Source organism: Euleptes europaea, chromosome 15 (genome assembly GCF_029931775.1).
Source record: "Euleptes europaea isolate rEulEur1 chromosome 15, rEulEur1.hap1, whole genome shotgun sequence".
Lineage (NCBI taxonomy): Eukaryota > Metazoa > Chordata > Lepidosauria > Squamata > Sphaerodactylidae > Euleptes > Euleptes europaea.
Window position 1 is genome coordinate 45893476 of NC_079326.1, and position 18110 is coordinate 45911585.

The 18110-nt window shown below is 44.0% G+C and overlaps 1 protein-coding gene across 1 annotated transcript in view; it reads left to right on the forward strand.

The window, feature by feature from the left end:
* ZNF804A (zinc finger protein 804A) overlaps positions 1-18110 on the forward strand; it is a 249177-nt gene that overhangs the window by 41136 nt on the left and 189931 nt on the right. The window lies entirely within an intron of this gene.

An 18110-nucleotide genomic window follows, 5' to 3' on the forward strand; every position in this document is an offset into this window, starting at 1 on the left:
AGGGGGGTGAGAAAGTCAGTGGAATCCAAGCAACTATACCCTCTGATCATGTGCAAAAGCCCACTGAGCATTTCTGAATGTTTGAAAATGTGAGCACTTTCAGGCTTAGCATGGAATTGTTTGCCCACGCACCGCTAATGGAGATGTGAGATGTTTGAAAAAGAAAGATTTAGGGGTGTGCATATCAATATATTGAATGGGGGAAAAAAACCAGAACAATATATTTTTGGTATTTTTCGGGGGGGGGGGATAGCAGGGGGGAAAGGGAAAAAATAGCAGGGGCAAAAATAGCAAGGGGGAAAGGGGACGAAAAAGCAGATCCAAATAATGCCGTTTTTTTGGCAGTATTCGGGTCGCTCTGGCCCTGCTGCCATGCAGCTTGGAAAGGGGGGCGGGAGTGTTCCTTCCAACCCCCACTGTCTGAGCGTTCTGACTCCACGGAGCCTGCATGCAGGGGGGCTAGGAAGGCCCCCCCTTGCCGAATTTCCCCCAGTATTTTTCGGGTTTGGGTTTTTTGAAAATTTTCAGGTTTAATAAACCCGAACCTGAAAAATACCGGAAAACATTGGTGTGCACCCCTAGAAGCATTATCATCTGTCCGAAACTTCTGTTGGCAGTTCAGAAATATGAACGTAGATCTGAAGTTTTAGGTGTGTTATGTGTAGACCTGTGATACAATCTGCCCACCTTTACCACAACACTACTAACAATCAAATACACAAGGGCTGCTAAGGAGCATGGCAAATCTGAATTTTTGTCATATCCAAGATCAGCAGTACCCACAATTGTCAGTCTGGAGGCCAAACACCTATTGATCAAGCTGATGTTCTGAAGTACATAAAAGCTAAATGGGTTGAAAGATCCTGTTGTGTTTTCTAAAAAGCACTCAGTATAGACTTTCAATGGTCGAAGAAGCGTCTTCAAACCTGTTTAGAGCTTCTGTCGCACACACAGCTATTTGAGGGATGTGTGGACTAAAATAAATGGGTGGCTGGAGTGGTAATTTCGTGCGGTATTCTGAATTGCAGGGTTTCATGCAGGCCCTGGAAAGAAACTGCTCTTCGGAATATGTATTTAAAGATACCAAGTAGGTGGAGGAACCAGCTCCTATTAAAAATATGTATTAAAAATGTAAAGTGATGTATGGAAACTCTCTTTACTGTTGGCGCATGGCTCAGTTCTGCTGCTGAAGCTAAGCAGATCTGGCTCAGCAAATTAATGGAGGAGCCATATGCAAACTAGTCTGAGCTTTTTGGAGCAGGAGCAGGTCTGGTAATCTCATTAAAGTTTAGATTTGATCAAATTAAAGCATTTGAACATCATTTTTTTTTAAAAAAAAACCCACTGTTTTTGTGCCGATTAAATGTTAAACTTGCATAATCCAGCCTAGATGGCATTATTAATGGGACTAGATTTCCCTGCTGTTATTTGTCCACTACAGGTCAGATATACCAGTTGTTTTGTACACATAAGGGTGGTAGGGTTGCCAGGTCCGTCTTCGCCACTGGCCGGAGCTTTTTTTGGGGTGGAGCCTGAGGAGGGCAGGGTTTGGGGAAGGGAGGGATTTCAATGCCATAGAGTCCAATGGCGAAAGCAGCCATTTTCTCCAGGTGAACTGATCTCTTTCCTGGAGATCAGTTGTAATAGCAGGAGATCTCCAACTAGTATCTGGAGGTTGGCAACCCTAAAGGGTGGAGTTAGAGAAGTCAGTCTACCTTAGTAACCCTGCCATTTTAAATGTTTCAGATCTTGGTCTTGGCCTGGGATTCTGCTACCTCTCTTTGTAATTCATGTCCTAGAATGGACATTCACTTGGCCTAACTTACTTCTCAGGGTTGTTGTGAGGCTATACTGAAGGATCTATGTGCATAGCCCTGAACTCTTGAAGAAACCCCAGAAATCTGTAGGCAACAGGGATTGGTGTAGAGTTGCCAGGTCCCTTTTTGCCACCGATGGGAGGTTTTTGGGGTGGAGCCTGAGGAGGGTGGGGTTTGGTGAGGGGAGGAACTTTAATGCCATAGAGTTCAATTGCCAAAGCGGCCATTTTCTCCAGATAGGGTTGCCAACCAGATACTGGCTGGAGATCTCCTGCTATTACAACTGATTTCCACCCCAAAAAACCTCCTACCAGTGGTGAAGAGGGACTTGGCAACCCTGCCTCATGTGCATTTTGATGGGGGAAAGGACCTTTGTGTGCATGCAGTAGTCCCATGGGGATATATCTGTTGGGGGGCTGTAGAATTGAAAATTAAGTTTGCAGGTTTAGTGACAGGTTAGCTACCACAGTTTACCTCAGAATTAGTTCAGGTTTATTCTGAGCTATTTCTTCTCAGACATTGGGTTACCAGGCAACCAGTGGGAGGTTCAGGGGCAGGGACATGAAGGAGCATGACATTGTGTGTGCTGATGTGTCATTTCTAGGCTTTCCAGCTCCGGGTTGGGAAATACCCGAAGATTTTGGGGGTGGAGCCTGAGGAGGGCAGGGTTTGGAGAGGGGAGGGACTTCAATGCCATAGAGTCCAACTGCCAAAGCGGCCATTTTCTCCTTGGGAACTGATCTTGGTTGCCTGGAGATCAGTTGTAATAGCGGGAGATCTCCAGCCACCACCTGGAGCTTGGCAACCCTAGTCACTTCCGGGGAAAACCTGGAAGTGATGTACAGTAGCTCTAGGAATCACTAGAAATGCTGTGGGTTTTTTAAAAATTCACACCACTGCTCCAAGCGGTGGCGGGCAAAGATGGCTGCCAGTGGGAGGTGTCCCACCAAAGCAGGAGGCCTGGAAGCCCAGCTTGGAGGTCTCCTAGGCTCTTTCTGAAAATTTGGTGTGAGTTCTCATCTCTTTCTTAAGCAAGCTTGCCATCAGGGAAGTGATAGCAAACAATAGTTAGCCTGCTGTAAGTTAGTAGACAAGAACAGCAGCAAAAATGCAGAAACAGTATGAGTCCATACAAGGACTATTGAGCTGAAAGTAAGTTCAATTTTACAGTGACAAATAAATAAATCAAATGAAATGATTATTCAGCGTCTTGTGGTTCTTCCATTCAAGAGGTGTAGTTCTTTACAGAGGTCCAGGTTATCTCTCTTCCTCAGGGACCACTAAATACATAATTATAACCATATAATAAACAACAATAGAATAAAGCATCAGGGCATAAATCATATCAACTTTTGCTTATATACACAGTAGTATACAACATATACTCACATGCTGGCTGTTCGTAACTTGGTGGCAAGAAGGAGTGGACGGGTCAGCAATGGCTTTGTAGGCCTAATTCTTAAGGCCTTAACGTTGCCTGATGTCTTCTTCTCACACATTACAATACACAGGTTGAGTCCTGGGTCCCCCGTCCTGTGTCTGGTAGTGCAACAGTTACATATGACTTGTAAACAGGGTTGCCAACCTCCAAGTACTAAAAACACAAAACCAGCACTGATAGCTAACTGGTGATATATTAAATATTCTTACAACAGGCAATATCAAACAATATAAGACAAATTGTGCAAATTCTAGAAAAGTCCCGAATAAATATTCAATGTAATTTCCACAGTTCTGAACTGTAGCAGAGAACGAAGCATAGGATGTATGTTCAGACGCGCCAGGTGAGCAGCATCTACCCGAACTGGTGGTTCTGAAGAAAATGCCAGATCTCGTGCAACTGGAGAATCGGGTTAGACCACGGTATCCTCGTGATCAAGGCTGTGATCCTCGAGATGGGAACCCGGTGCAAATCCCATTTCGCAGAAGCTTTGTCTATCGGGAATTCATAAACGCAACGGATGAACGTCTAACCTCCAGTACTAACTAAAGATCTCCTGCTATTACAACTGATCTCCAGCTAGGGGAACTACACAGGTTGAAATATTGGCTTTGCAGGTAACCTACTGAGCAATTTCCAGTTTATACCAGGAAGTAAACAACCTCTTACTCTAAAAAACCATAGCCCTGAACATAAATCCCTTACACATCACAAGGCGAGTTTTTATTAAGCCCAGGAGTACTTGTCATATGAGTGATGTGTTTTTTTTTGGGGGGGGGAGGGCTAGGATGAATCACTTGTCTTTTGCTTCTATGAATTAAGCCATACTAGAAAAGCAAAGATGCTTCAGTCAGTGGCAAGACTTGTTCTGTTGGCTTCAGAGGCACTTGCGATGAGAACCTGTGCTTGTTGACTCAGAAGTAAACTTACTCCCAACTAAGGTTGCCAGGTCCCTCCTTGCCACCGGTGAGAGGTTTTTGGGGAGGAGCCCGAGGAGGGCGGGGTTTGGGGAGGGGAGGGACTTCAGTGCCATAGAGTCCAATGGCCAAAGCGGCCGTTTTCTTCAGGTGAACTGTTCTTTATTGGCTGGAGATCAGTTGTAATACCATGAGGTCTTCCTCCTCCTCCTTTTCTTCATTTGTAGAAAAAGCATTAACTTTGTGGATTAGCAGATGTTAGCAGATGTGAATTCTTGAGTTCAAATCTGGACATTTTTTTAATCAACTGATGTGAAACATGTGGTGACCACCACAAAGGCACACTTGAGCAATTGTGATGCCAGAACCGATTAATGGTGATGCGCCCTGACACCAACTAGCTGGTGTGACTAGATAACAGACAGACAGCCTTCTCCATATTCCTTATATTGATTCCCTCTTCCTGCTGTTGATTATTTTAGCTGACTTTATTATCAGTCTGGCCTTGAAGCCCTTTCATGTCACTGAATAATTCATTACACCAACAATGGTCATAGGGACTGTAAATATTTATGTGCTCCTGTCATTGGAACAAAAGCAGCCAAAGAGTAGGGGCATTCTCCGGTTCCCACAAGGGTTGCCAACCTCCAGGTACTAGCTGGGGATCTCCGGCTATTACAACTGATCTCCAGCCAACAGAGAACAGTTCCCCTGGAGAAAATGGCCACTTTGGCCATTGGACTCTGTGGCATTGAAATCCCTCCCCTCCCCAAACCCTGCCCTCCTCAGGCTCTGCCCCCAAAACCTCCCAACAGTGGCAAAGAGGGACCTGGCAACCCTAGTTCCCCCACAGAGTGAGGTTCCCATCCTGAAGACAGCTGAAGAGGGCAGTGGTGCCGAGCAAAATGGGCAAACTGCTCTGCTGCCCTACAAGCCTGAGGACCCCCAGGGTTGCCAGGTGTGTGCCTGAAAACCCTGGGGGACCTTTAGGGGTGGGGCATAGGGAAAAGGAAAGTGGCAATATGGCAACATAGTTTCCAGCTGTGTGTGTGTAAGTGCTGTCAGGTCGCTTCCGACTCATGGTGACCCTATTAATCAATGTCCTCCAAAACACCCTATCTTTAACAGCCTTGCTCAGGCCTTGCAAACCGAGGGCCGCGGCTTCCTTTATAGAGTCAATCCTTCTAGCTACTGTACATTTAAAATAGCCGGCTTTAAGTGGAAGACTTTTTTCCTCTCTCCCAGTGGAAACTGAAAACTCAGGAATCATCTGCATCATAAAGCAAATCTCTTTTATTTGCATAGCATGTAATGACTAAATCTAAAATCAATATTTTAATCTTTATGAAAATTCCAGAAGGCAATGCTAGCTCTGAATTATTTTCATAGTCAGTATATAAAATGCAAAATGAAATACCAACATTTAGGAGATTTCAGAGCATTCATGCATTTTTAATCTGGAATGTATTAATTTCCGTCTTATACAGCTAAGAAATATTCCCATTTAGAAGATAATATATCTCTTCGACCAGTAAGTAGCCTGTCGGGTGATCTTTAATGGGATGTCAGGTGATCTCATCTAATGAATGAGAAAAGAAACAGACAAACAGAACATAATTTAGGCATGATTGAATACTTCCCGTTTCATTAATTTTTTCCCAGTGATTTCCACTGTTGGTTTGTCGATTCATTTATTTTGAGAATGCATTTTAATAGTTTCTTTATAGCACTTATATGTATGTCATTCATACATCTATGTATATTATATTATATTATATTATATTATATTATATTATATTATATTATATTATATTATATTATATTATATTATATTATATTATTGAAATACTGGTGCATAAATAATATTGAAAATGTACACTTTATGGGAAAACCTTTGTGTAAGAAAACTGGAAATGGTATGAAAATAAAGAATCATGTCCTAGTCCAGAACTAAGGGGCCTGGTCCAGAACTAAGGAGAGCCAGCATGGTATAGTGGTGAAGAGTAGTGGTTTGGAGCAGTGGACTCTGATCTGGAGAACCGGGTTTGATTCCCCACTCCTCAACATGAGCAGCGGACACTAATCTGGTGAACTGGATTGGTTTCCCCACTCCTCTACATGAAGCCAGCTACACACAGCTCCCTTAGAGCTCTCTCAGCCCTGCCTACCTCACAGGGTGTCTGTTGTGGGGAGGGGAAGGGAAGGTGATTGTAAGCCGGTTTATTCTTCCTTAAGTGGTAGAGAAACTCAGCATATAAAAACAACTCTTCTTCTTCTTCTTCTTCTTCTTCCTTCCCCCCCACAAAGTGGAAGGCATGGCACAGCCCTCAATAAAAGACTGTGCCAATCCCAGTTTCTCCACAACACGAGCATTTTAATCCTACTCAGTAACAGCATCACTGACACTAATCATTCCCACTTGGTTTCTTTATTTAGATATGTATTTTGATCAGTGACTTTCACTCTTTTTTAGGTTGAGGAACCATTGTAATAGCATTATCATACCCTACAGAATCTAAACTCTACCTTCCTGATTTTTTTTAAAAAAAGAAGAAAACTGATAAAGAATTAATTTAATAATTGTGGGTAAAGTGCTATCAAGTCACAAAAGAGTTGTGGCGACCCCAGCATGGGGTTTTCAAGGCAAGTGAGAAGCAGAGGTGGTTTGCCATTGCCGCCCTCTGCAGAGTCTTCCTTGGTGGGCTCCCTTCCAAGTACTGAACCTGCTTAGCTTCTGAGAGCTGACGAGATCAGGCTATACTATGCTGCCTTCCCTCCAATTTAATAATTACAAAATTCAAGTGCAAAAGAGGGGGAAATGGAGAAGAATCCCCAGAGATTCACTCAAAACTCTATGGTTTAACAATGGTTGGTGCCAAGTTGAGAAGATTTCTCTCTTGCTCTAAACACTCCCGGTGGGTTTCCAGACAACGAACAGCCAACCAGGAACAGCATGAGTAGGGAGCAAAAATCAGCAAAAAATGCAGAAACTGATGACATACTGATGACATACAAACAATGTCAGAAATTAGTCCTCTCTTTTGCACAATGATATATATATAGGATTGCCAACCTCCAGGTGGTGGTTGGAGATCTCTCGCTATTACAACGGATCTCCAGGCAACAGAGATCAGTTCACCTGGAGAAAATGGCCACTTTGGAATGTAGACTCTATGGGATTATACCCCAATTAAGTAGCTCCCCTCCTCAATCCCCACCCTTCTCAGGCTCCACCCCCAAAATCTCCAGGTATTTCCCAACCCAGAGCTGGCAGCCCTAGATATATGCCATTCTGAATGGATTGTGTTGTGCTATCTTGTGGCCAAAAGGCAGACTAACTTGCTGAGTAAAGGAAGAGTGAGCATGCTCCTGAAAATCAGTTTTTCCCCAAGATGGATGCTAGGTTGAGACTTCTGTGGTGTCACTTTTCTCCCTATGTCGTTTAGCTATCGGGTGTTTGTATGTTATCTTATTTTGTTCTTTTTATTTACTTCCTTTTGAGAACATTGCTGGCTGCAAAACGAGTCAGAAATTGTCTAAATAAATGAAATATGTAGGGTTGCCAGCTACCTCTACTTCCTGGGTGATCTCCCATCCAAATACTAACCAGGGCCAGCCCTGCTGAGCTTCCCTGACAAGATCAGGCTGGTCTGGGCTATTCAGACTGCTAGGTCTTCAGATACCTGGATTCAAATCCCCCCCTCTGTCTGAAGCTCATTGGATAACAGGGCATTCCAGATGTGACAAGGTATTCTAGATGTGAGGCATCACCACTGAAAATGCCCTGACTCAAGAGTTTCCAACCTCCAGGTAGGACGTGGAGATCTCCTGGCATTACAACTGATCTCCAGACTACAGGGATCAGTTCTCGTGGAGAAAATGGCAGCTTCAGAGGGTGGACTCTATGGCATTATATCCTGCTGAGTTCCTTTCCCTCCCCAAACCCCACACTCCCCATGTTCCATCCTCAGATCTCCAGGTTTTCCCAACCCAGAGTTGTAGAGTTGCCAGGTCCCTCTTTGCCACCGGCGAGAGGTTTTTGGGGTGGAGCCTGAGGAGGGCAGGTTTTGGGAGGGGAGGGACTTCAATGCCATAGAGTCCAATTGCCGAAGCGGCCATTTTCTCCAGGGGAACTGATCTCTGTCTGCTGGAGATCAGTTGTGATAGTAGGAGATCTCCAGCTAGCACCTGGAGGTTGCCAACCCTAGAAATATGCCTAGTGATTTTTAACGCTTCTAATGTGGCCTTGGTAGGTGACGTTGGCAACGAGGAAGAAGAGCCCAGCTGGAAGCAGAGCCCAGCAAGTTCTTCATGCTGTGTACGCTGTTCATTGGGAACTGCATGGCTACCAATGGGGAAATTGCAAAGGAGTTCTATGCTGATCAGAAATCTGGGTCCACAATGCAGGGACACAGGCCATAGCCCATTGTTAACGATATCGAAGATGATAGTGTTAGATCTTGAAGTTAGGGTTGCCAAGTGCCCGGTGGCGGCGGGTAAAATCCTGCCAATCCACTGGGCTGCCTGCCGACCAGCTGAGGGCCGGCGGGCAACACGGGCACGCACACTGGCGCGATGCTGATGCTCTAGCAACCTCCGCAGAAACTGTATGGAAACCATAGAGTTTTGGCAGAGATTGCTAGAGCGTCCACGTCGCTTCTGGGTAAACCCGGAAGTGATGTAGGCGAATCGCGCGGGACGCGTGCATTGCACCAGGTGCACATGTGTGTCTCACACTGCAGCAACGCTCCTGAAAAGCTGCCACTGATGGAGCTACGGGACCTGGTAAGCCTACCTGTAGTTCTGTATGGATTCTGCTCTTATGGGCTCTGCTCTAAGAGATCAGTCCTCTGGTACAGCTCAGTGCAAGAAGCTGTGTTTTTCCTGTATCTGACCACTGGTGACCCTAGTATCTGTACTGAGGCTAAGATCCCAGAACACTGGAGCTGGAATGTCAAAAGTCAGGAAATAGCAGCAATTAGGCTATTTGGCAAGATGGCCAAGAGGGGAAAAAAAATATGTCTGGGAATTTTGTCTTGTGAGTCTGCCAGCTGCTTCTGGAGAAGGAGGAAAAAAATCATATTAGGATTATTTCTTTTTAGCATTCTGACTATCGGCGCTTTCACACATCCTAAAGAATGCACTTTCAATGCACTCTGCGGCTGGATTTTATTGTGTGAAACAGAAAATCTACTTGCAAACAATCGTTGAAGTGCATTGAAAGTGGATGCCATATAGTCCCTCCAAAACAACCCTTCAAAATAACCCTCCAAAACAACTATTTCCCCTGGAGGGACTGATCTCTGTTATCTGGAGATAAGTTGTCATTCTGGACGATCTCCAGACCCCACCTGGAAGTTGGCAGCGCTAAGACTAAATCCTGGGGTTCATATAACAGACATATCATTTTTTATGGCAAGGCCTTAATGGGCTGAGTGACTTAAGTACTTGGAAGACCTCAAGAACAAGCTGGTAAAGATCCAGAATTGGTTGTATAACAAATTAGCTAGAACATTCATTTTTGGATTCAGGATGACATTTTTTGGACAAGAAGTCCATGAGGTGGAAGAGAGCCACGGATAAAGGGTACAAAGAGTGTATCCCAGAGAGGGCCAGAGAGAGGTTCTATAGACTCTCCCTCATTTTCTCACTTTTTAGATAAACTAGGGTTGCCAACCTCCAGGTAGTAGCTGGAGATCTCCTGCTATTACAGCTGATCTCCAGCTGACAGAGATCAGTTCCCCTGGAGAAAATGGTCGCTTTGGCAATTGGACTCTATGGCATTGAAGTCCCTCCCCTCCCAAAACCCCGCCCTCCTCAGGCTCCGCCCCAAAGACATCCTGCGGGTTACGAAGAGGGACCTGGCATCCCTAAGACAAACCTTCCATTCTTCTGAAGAAATAAAGCTTGTTGGTGTCAGGTTTCTTCCCAACTTCGCCAGGCTCCAAAAAGACAAGAATTAATCATCTTGTTCTTCTTGAATTGTTGACATCATTGCTTTATGATTGTCTACTACACAGAGTTAAACGGGTTAGATCACTGTCTTTACTCTTGGGGGCCTCCTTTGCATTAGGGACTGGTTTAATTGGGGTCTTTTTGTGTATTAAAGAGCCAGGTTTTTCATGTATAAGTTTAGAATTTGGCCTCCAGTTGCTTTTCTTTCCTCACACAAGATTCAAAGATCTTCTTGGGGTACACACCTGGCCTGAGTAAAGAAAGGTACTAGTGCACATTCTAAAAATAGCAAAGAGCTTCTGGTTTTAGGGAGGGCATATGGTTACACAGAGCTTTGGTAGTGTCCAAAGAACCCATTGGCAAAATGTTTGAGGAACTGGTTGAAATCATGTATTTAATTTTATGTATTTATTTTATGTGCACAGTCCAGAAGACCATTTTTTATTCCCTATTTTCTTTGTTTCATATTATATTAAATATAAACACACACATTATAATGTTAAATTTTGGTTTTATGTAATTTTATGTATTCTATCCTGTATATTTTATTTATGCTGCCTTGAGCTCCATAAGGAAGAAAGGTGGCTAATACATTTTTTAGATAAAATTATTTATTTTATATTTATTTATGTATGCAAAAGGATACCTTAATTTTAACGAATACTTCTATTGAATTTTGGTAACAGGGTCTAGAAGTATACCCAACTGTTATTTCATATTGCAAATAAAATTACAAAAGAAATCTCAACTTTTGAATCAAATCCGAGTTGTTGTGAAGTTTGTAATATCCCGTTATGAATTGTCACACACTGTCACAATCCCTGTGGTGCCAGAGATTGTGCATCGCTTTACGCTTCACCTCTTCTCTTTCCCCAGCATGTTTTTGTAGCGGAACAGTGTCACTAATCAGAATTAGGATTGTATGGATACTTTGAGCCAGTGTGGTGTACTGGTTAAGAGCGATGGACTCTAATCTGGAGAACCGGGTTTGATTCCCTACTCCTCCACATGAGTGGCGGATGCTAATCTGGTGAACCGGGTTGGTTTCTCCACTCCTACACATGAAGCCAGCTGGGTGACCTTGGGCTAGTCACAGCTCTCTCAGCCTCACCTACCTGACAGGGTGTCTGTTGTGGGGAGGGGAAGGGAAAGTGATTGTAAGCCGTTTTTAGTCTCCTTAAAAGGTAGAAAAAATCATGGTATAAAAACCAACTCCTACTCCTACTCCTACTCCTACTCCTCTCCTCCTCCTCCTCCTCCTCCTCCTCCTCCTCCTCCTCCTCTTCTTCTTCTTCTTCTTCTTCTTCTTCTTCTTCTTCTTCTTCTTCTTCTTCTTCTTCTTGAAAGCCATATTGTGGGAATAGGCTAGTCTGTGGCATCCATGATAAGAACTTTTGGAGAAGATTCCTGGTAGAATCAAGTTTAAACCTGAAGAAACTTCTGGTAGTTTCGTAAGAAATGAATGTGGTGATTTTCATATTTACCAGGAACCTAGGGATACCCAAGAACTCATGGCTACCATGAATGGTTGTCAAACACCACAATAACAGAGAAAATCTTTCAGGAGTACAACAGCCTGTTTTTGTTGGGGGTAGGAAACATGACTGTGTCACATGTCTCTGCAAAATAGTGAGGGCTTCATTTGTCTGAAGAAAAAACATTCAGCCTCAAGATAAGTCACGGAGAACTGGGGAAGGAAGTTTGAAGGAAAGCAATCTCCCCCCCCCCCCTTAAACCACTGCAAAAGCCACAGATAATGGAAGTTATCATTAGTGGGTAAAACATAACTGTGGAAGTTAACACATAAGAACATAAGAAAAGTCATGCTGGATCAGACCAAGGTCCATCAGGTCCAGCAGTCTGTTCACACAGTGGCCAACCAGGTGCCTCTAGGAAGCCACAAACAAGACAACTGCAGCAGCACCATCCTGCATGTGTTCCACAGCATCTAATATAACAGGCATGCTCATCTGATCCTGGAGAAAATAGGGATGCATCATGACTAGTATCAGTTTTTACTAGTAGCCATGAATACCCCTCTCCTCCATGAACATGTCCAGACAGGGGCTTCTCTGTCCATAATTAGTAATGATAATCACATGATCTAGTTTAATCAGTTAAATGGTGATGAATAGATTTGAGCATATGTGATGTTATCCCTTAACTGTCTCTTTTACACAGTGTGGGAGTGATATCACATCTTCCCGCCCTACCGATTAGCAATGTCGGTTCTGCCACTGTCAAGATATAGATCCAGTCCCGTCATGACAGTGACTAAGTCCAGAATCTGGAATCCTTCCTTACATTAATGCATGCAAAATGTTTGCTTTTAAATGTTTGTGTTTCTATAAGCTTCACACTATCTTGAATTTCGCCTGCTTTATGAAATGTGAAGATTTTGTTTTTGGGTGTTTTCTGTTTGTTTTATTACCAGTAGGCTTCGATGGAATGCAGCTGGCAAAGAAATGACCTTTGTATTACAAAATTGTCCCTGGCAAGAAACGATCGCATTTGGCAGAGGACAGTGTTTTTGTCTTATGAAACACTGAAGTTTTGCATTTTTCTTGAGTTGAAAATAAGGTTTATTTATGCCAGAGAGAGCGGGGGAGAGAGACATTGCACAGTGAACCAAACATTTTCGGCGTCTGGTTGGAGACTTTTTTTCAAGCAACTTTGGCTCGGTAAAAGAGGGCGGAAATTGTGGTATTAGGGAATGTAAGCATCTTGGACTCGATTAGTAATATTGTCTCTAATGAATCACGAATCTATTACTCATTGTTATCTTGTGACTTTTTACTGGATGTTTGTGTCTGCTGGGCATCATTAAATAAATGTGGAGATTATTGTATCAATAGTCACCCATTATTTTAGACTCAGTTCAAGATGGCTGTTTTGTTGGACAGAAGGGAACAGGAAATTCCAGGGACATGGACTGAATCAAACGAATGCCTGGACACCAAAGACATTTAAAGGGCTGATATGGACTGTGTTAATTTGGAGGAAATGATCTTATGTACTGTGTGAGTGCATCCAGGACATCACCTTTCCCCAGGTATATCAGATCATGTGTCAGCTGGCTTTGCTGTATGAATATTCTACCTGGTCTCCCAGGTACTACCTGTAGGGTTGCCAACCTCCAGGTGGTGGCTGGAGATCTCCCGTTTTATAACTGATCTCCAGGCGACAGAGATCAGTTCCCCTGGCGAAAATGGCTGCTTCGGCAATTGGACTTTGTGGCATTGAAGTCCCTCCCCTCTCCAAACCCCAGCCTCATCAGGCTCCATTCCCAAAATCTCTCGGTTTTTCCCAACCTGGAGCTGGCAATCCTAACTATCTATCTGCAAAAGCCTATAATAATAACAACAACAAAAAAATCTTGACTGGAGCCTAAAATGCCCGAAAGTAAGTTCCTGTTAGATTTCGGACAGCAGTTCTACAGATGAGGCAAGAGAACCTGAAAAGCTGCATCTCTCTGGTAGCTACTCGATTCACATCAGAAGGTGGGGTCATACAGAGTGGAACCTCTACTGTTTAGCTTAACAGTCAAGCAGATTTGTATGGGAGCCAGATGTATTTCACATACATTAGTCCAAGTCCATTAGAGGTTAATAAAGACCAAGAATCAGCATTTCCATTTGTAGTCCTGAGTGGAAGGTATTGCAGTACTACCAAGGTGTGTTTCCAGTAAATAGTCTGGCAGCTGTATTGAGAACCCATGAAACTTCTGCACAGTTTCCAAGGAAGCCCCCTGTAAACTGCACTGCAGTATGTTCTCCTGCTTTGGCCAACTTTTGCTTTTCAAGAAAAGGTGAAAAAAGAGGTTGGTGACATAAAACGTATGAAACTGGAGAGTCAGTCTGAAAACACAGATCTGTCAGCAGCCCCAGGCTACAAACTTGCACTTTTAGGGCAAGCACAATCCTAGCTAGATAGACTGATGACTAGTTGGTTACACGAGTGACCAACATCAGCTTGGGTTATCTGGATTAATCATAATTATCAATATTTATTTATTTATTTTAAACATTTCTTAACTTCTTTTCTACTTCACAGGAACTCAAGGCAGCTTAGAGTATAAACCAGGGGTGTTGAACTCATTAGTTAATAGGCCTGGATATGTAGGGCTGCCAACCTCCAGGTACTAGCTGGAGATCTCCTGCTATTACATCTGATCTCCAGCCAATAGAGATTAGTTCCCCTGGAGAAAATGGCCACTTTGGCAATTGGACTCTATAGCATTGAAACCTCCTGCCGGTGGCGAAGAGGGACCTGGCAATCCTATGAATATGACATAAATATCACTTGGTCAGGCTGGGCCAGGTGTACCATAACATTTAGTGCCACCATAACATTTAGTGCCAGGTACCGGAGATACAAACTTTACAGAAGACAAAGCCAATTAACGATGTTATTTTTTACTTTATTTTTTTACTTAAAATACAAACATCCTTAACACAATAACACTCTTACAGCTATTTTCTTTTATTTAACAGCCTTTTATCATTGACACCTCAGAGGGGTGGCTGCCTTGGCTGGCGAGCCTGCAGCGGGCTTGCCTGCCCAGATTGAGACAGGGAGGGGGTGGCTGCCTCGGCTGGCTCGCGGTCTGGATAAGAGCTCTCAAGGAGCTGGATGCAGCCCCCAGACCACATGTTTGACATCCCTGGTATAAATGGTAATAAAACACAATAAAATACATAAAACCACTAATGGTTTTAAATAATTTAAAATTGCTGGTAGACAGAACAGCTAAAATCAGTAGGGTTTCCAGATCCCTCTTCACCACCAGCGGGAGGTTTTTGGGGTGGAGCCTGAGGAGGGCAGGGTTTGGGGAGGGGAGGGACTTCAATGCCATAGAGTCCTATTGCCAAAGCAGCCATTTTCTCCAGGTGAACTGATCTCTATCGGCTGGAGATCAGTTGTAATAGCAGGAGATCTCCAGCTAGTACCTGGCAGTTGGCAACCCTAAAAATTAGTCAAACGCCACCCTGACCAACATCGTCTTCAGCTGCCTCTTAAAAACTGAAAAATCTGCACTTGTGAAAAAATTACACTTTGTCACAAGTGCAGACTTTGAGGTACCTTCATGGGGGGGGGTACTTTATTTTTTTTGCACGGAGGATTCACAGTCCCGAATATGCAGCAGCACAATAGATCTTTTCCTTTTGACTGGTGGTTATCATTTGGGGGGAGAAAAACCCCAAGGAAACAACTGAATAGTCTTCTCTGACACAGAGCAGGATTTGCTGCAGAAGTTCAGCAATTAAGTCAAACCAGATGCTTCGCTTCACAAATGAGTAGTAGCTTGGCAATAGCACAGTAAAGCTGTCTACTTGACTTTATAGAGCAGTCATTATGTGCCGCAGCAAAGTAACTTATTACTTTTGTTCAAGCGTCTGTAATCACCTTGCATAGAGAGGGAAGCATGCAAAATAACAAGGCAAAGCTGAGTCATGTTTCATGGCTACAAAACAAAAAAGAGAGGGAGAGGGAGAGATTGTTTGTTTGGGGGGGAAATACAGATTTCTCCCTTTCTGAGACGAGCGATAAATCAAGCGCCGTCTGTAGCTTTCGCTCACTGCCGCCTTTCAAACTGTATTCATAAAGCTGCCGCTGCAAAACATCTAAACCCACATGTGTTTTGGAACACCTCTGGGGACAGCTCTTGGGAACGCTTGGGTGTGTTCTGTGGCCTTGACCCAGGATTTTCTGGGAAGGGGCGGACTTTGCCTGATAGCGGCTAGCCCCGCTGAGATTGATGGAGCCCACATTCAGAGAGCTGACCTGGATTGGCAGTAAGCATGATGCGATTGCTCCGTGGGATGTATGCCTTTCCTCAAAGGACACTGGAGGATTGCCAGCTCAGCGTTGGTCAGTTGTGGCTAATCGCAACCTGATCGCTACATGGCTATCGATTGAGTAGGTCTACACAGGGCACACGCTGCTGCCGCATGCGTAACGATATGCAGGACTACGATGAATCAGTGCCTGGATAGAAACTTCCTAGGAAATCCTTTGCAGATTGTTGAAATAAGAGCATGGCACGATTGTAAATAACAATACAGCAATTTCCTAATTAGTTTTGGAAGTGCCTGTCATAAAGCCTGTCATTGGTCTTAATGCATTTATTGCCATTTCTTCCGGGGATATGATTGGTCTGGTGGAAAGCTGAAATGTAGGCTTGCCAATTTGAAAGGCTGAGGGAAATCAGTACGGTGGAAACCATTCTGATTGCAAATACTAAGTGAGAAGCTGGGTGAAGACATCATCGGATTGATCGACTCTTTAAAAAAATCATTGGTATTTCATCTTTCCAGCCATAAAATGGCCCCTCAGGCTGGGTTACAAAAAGCTAAAACAAAACAAAGATAATTAAAAAGATATATAACATAATAAACCCGAGGCTAATGATCAGCAAGCAACTCTTAATTCTTCTAGCTTCGTAACACCATCATAATTGCAAACCAACAACTAAAACCAGCATCAATCACAATCAATATCATTAAAAGCCCTATCCATTACCTCTTAATTCTTCTAGCTTCATAAAACCATCATAATTGCAAACCAACAATTAAAATCAGCATCAATCACAATCAATATCATTAAAAAACATAAAAGCTCTATCCATTATCTATCCATGGGGCATATGTAGTGGGACCTCTCTGCATGGAAGCTTTAGGGGGAGATTCTATTCCCCCTCTCCAACAGCAGGTTCAAGCTCCCTTGAAACCAGCAGGCTAGGAACCTCTTGAGTTGAAATGTCTGTCTCCTGCACTTCCAGTGTCAACCTCAAAAGCAGAGAAGATGGGGAGTCAGAGCCAAAGCCTGGACCAGCACAGGAGGGTATGCTTGTCAGCTCAGGGTCTCTCCCATCATACTCTAGTAACTGTTGATTGGAAAAGGCAACTCGTTAGATCTTGGGATGGTCAGGGACCTGGCTCTGGTTACAGAGAAGGGTGGGGCTCTCCGTTCCCTATGTCACCCCACAGTTGAGCCTCAGACTTTTTTGATTCAACAATCCTATCGACCAGCTTGTGCTTTAGACTGGATAGTAGATTATTGCTAACCTCCAGCTGTCTAAGCCCTGCCTGCTCTTGTGGAGATCTGCAGCTCCTGCCTTGACCATTGGATTCTGCCCTGCTGATTCTTGCCTGCTTGCCTGTGACCCTTGATGCCCACTACTAGCAAGGTACAGATGGGACATTCCTATAGTCACCTTTCCCCTCACTTTATCGGTGTCACTATGTTTAAGGCACAGAACTGAAATTGAGTAACCCACCGCCTCCTGACCCAATTTAGGCAGAGAATGACTCATTACAAAATGCTTACTCTGCTAGGTAAGGACTCTGGAAGACATGGGGTAGTAGGGAGGGTTGTGGGAAGGGAAAAGAAGAAGAGAAGTTGGTTTTTACACACCAATTTTCTCTACCTTTAAGGAGGCTCAAACCAGTTTACAATCGCCTTCCCTTCCTCTCCCCACAGCAGACATCTTGTGAGGTAGGTGGGGCTGAGAGAGTTCAGAGAGAACTGTGACTAGCTCAAGATTACCCAGCAGGCTTCATGTATAGGAGTGGGGAAACCAACCCCGTTCACCAGTTTAGAGTCCTCTGCTCACGTGGAGGAGTGGGGAATCAAACCTGGTTCTCCAGATTAGAGTCCACCACTCCTAACCACTACACCACACTGGCTCTGTGATTCCAGCTGCAGCAGAACTCACATAGGGTCGCTCTGGAAATCACCATAAACTCTATGGTAAAACCATAGTGTTTCCAGCAATTCCTGGAGCTACCCTATGTCACTTCCAGGATTTTCCAGAAGTGACTCAGAGCTCTGAGTGGCAGTGGACAACAGGAGCCCTACCCCTACCAGGGGCTTGGCAGCCCTATGGGATAGCCCTTGGGCCTTTGTGATATCATCAAACGAGTATACAGTGTTACAGAACCCCTGGTTTTTTAAAGTAAGCTTGACGAGATAGTAGCT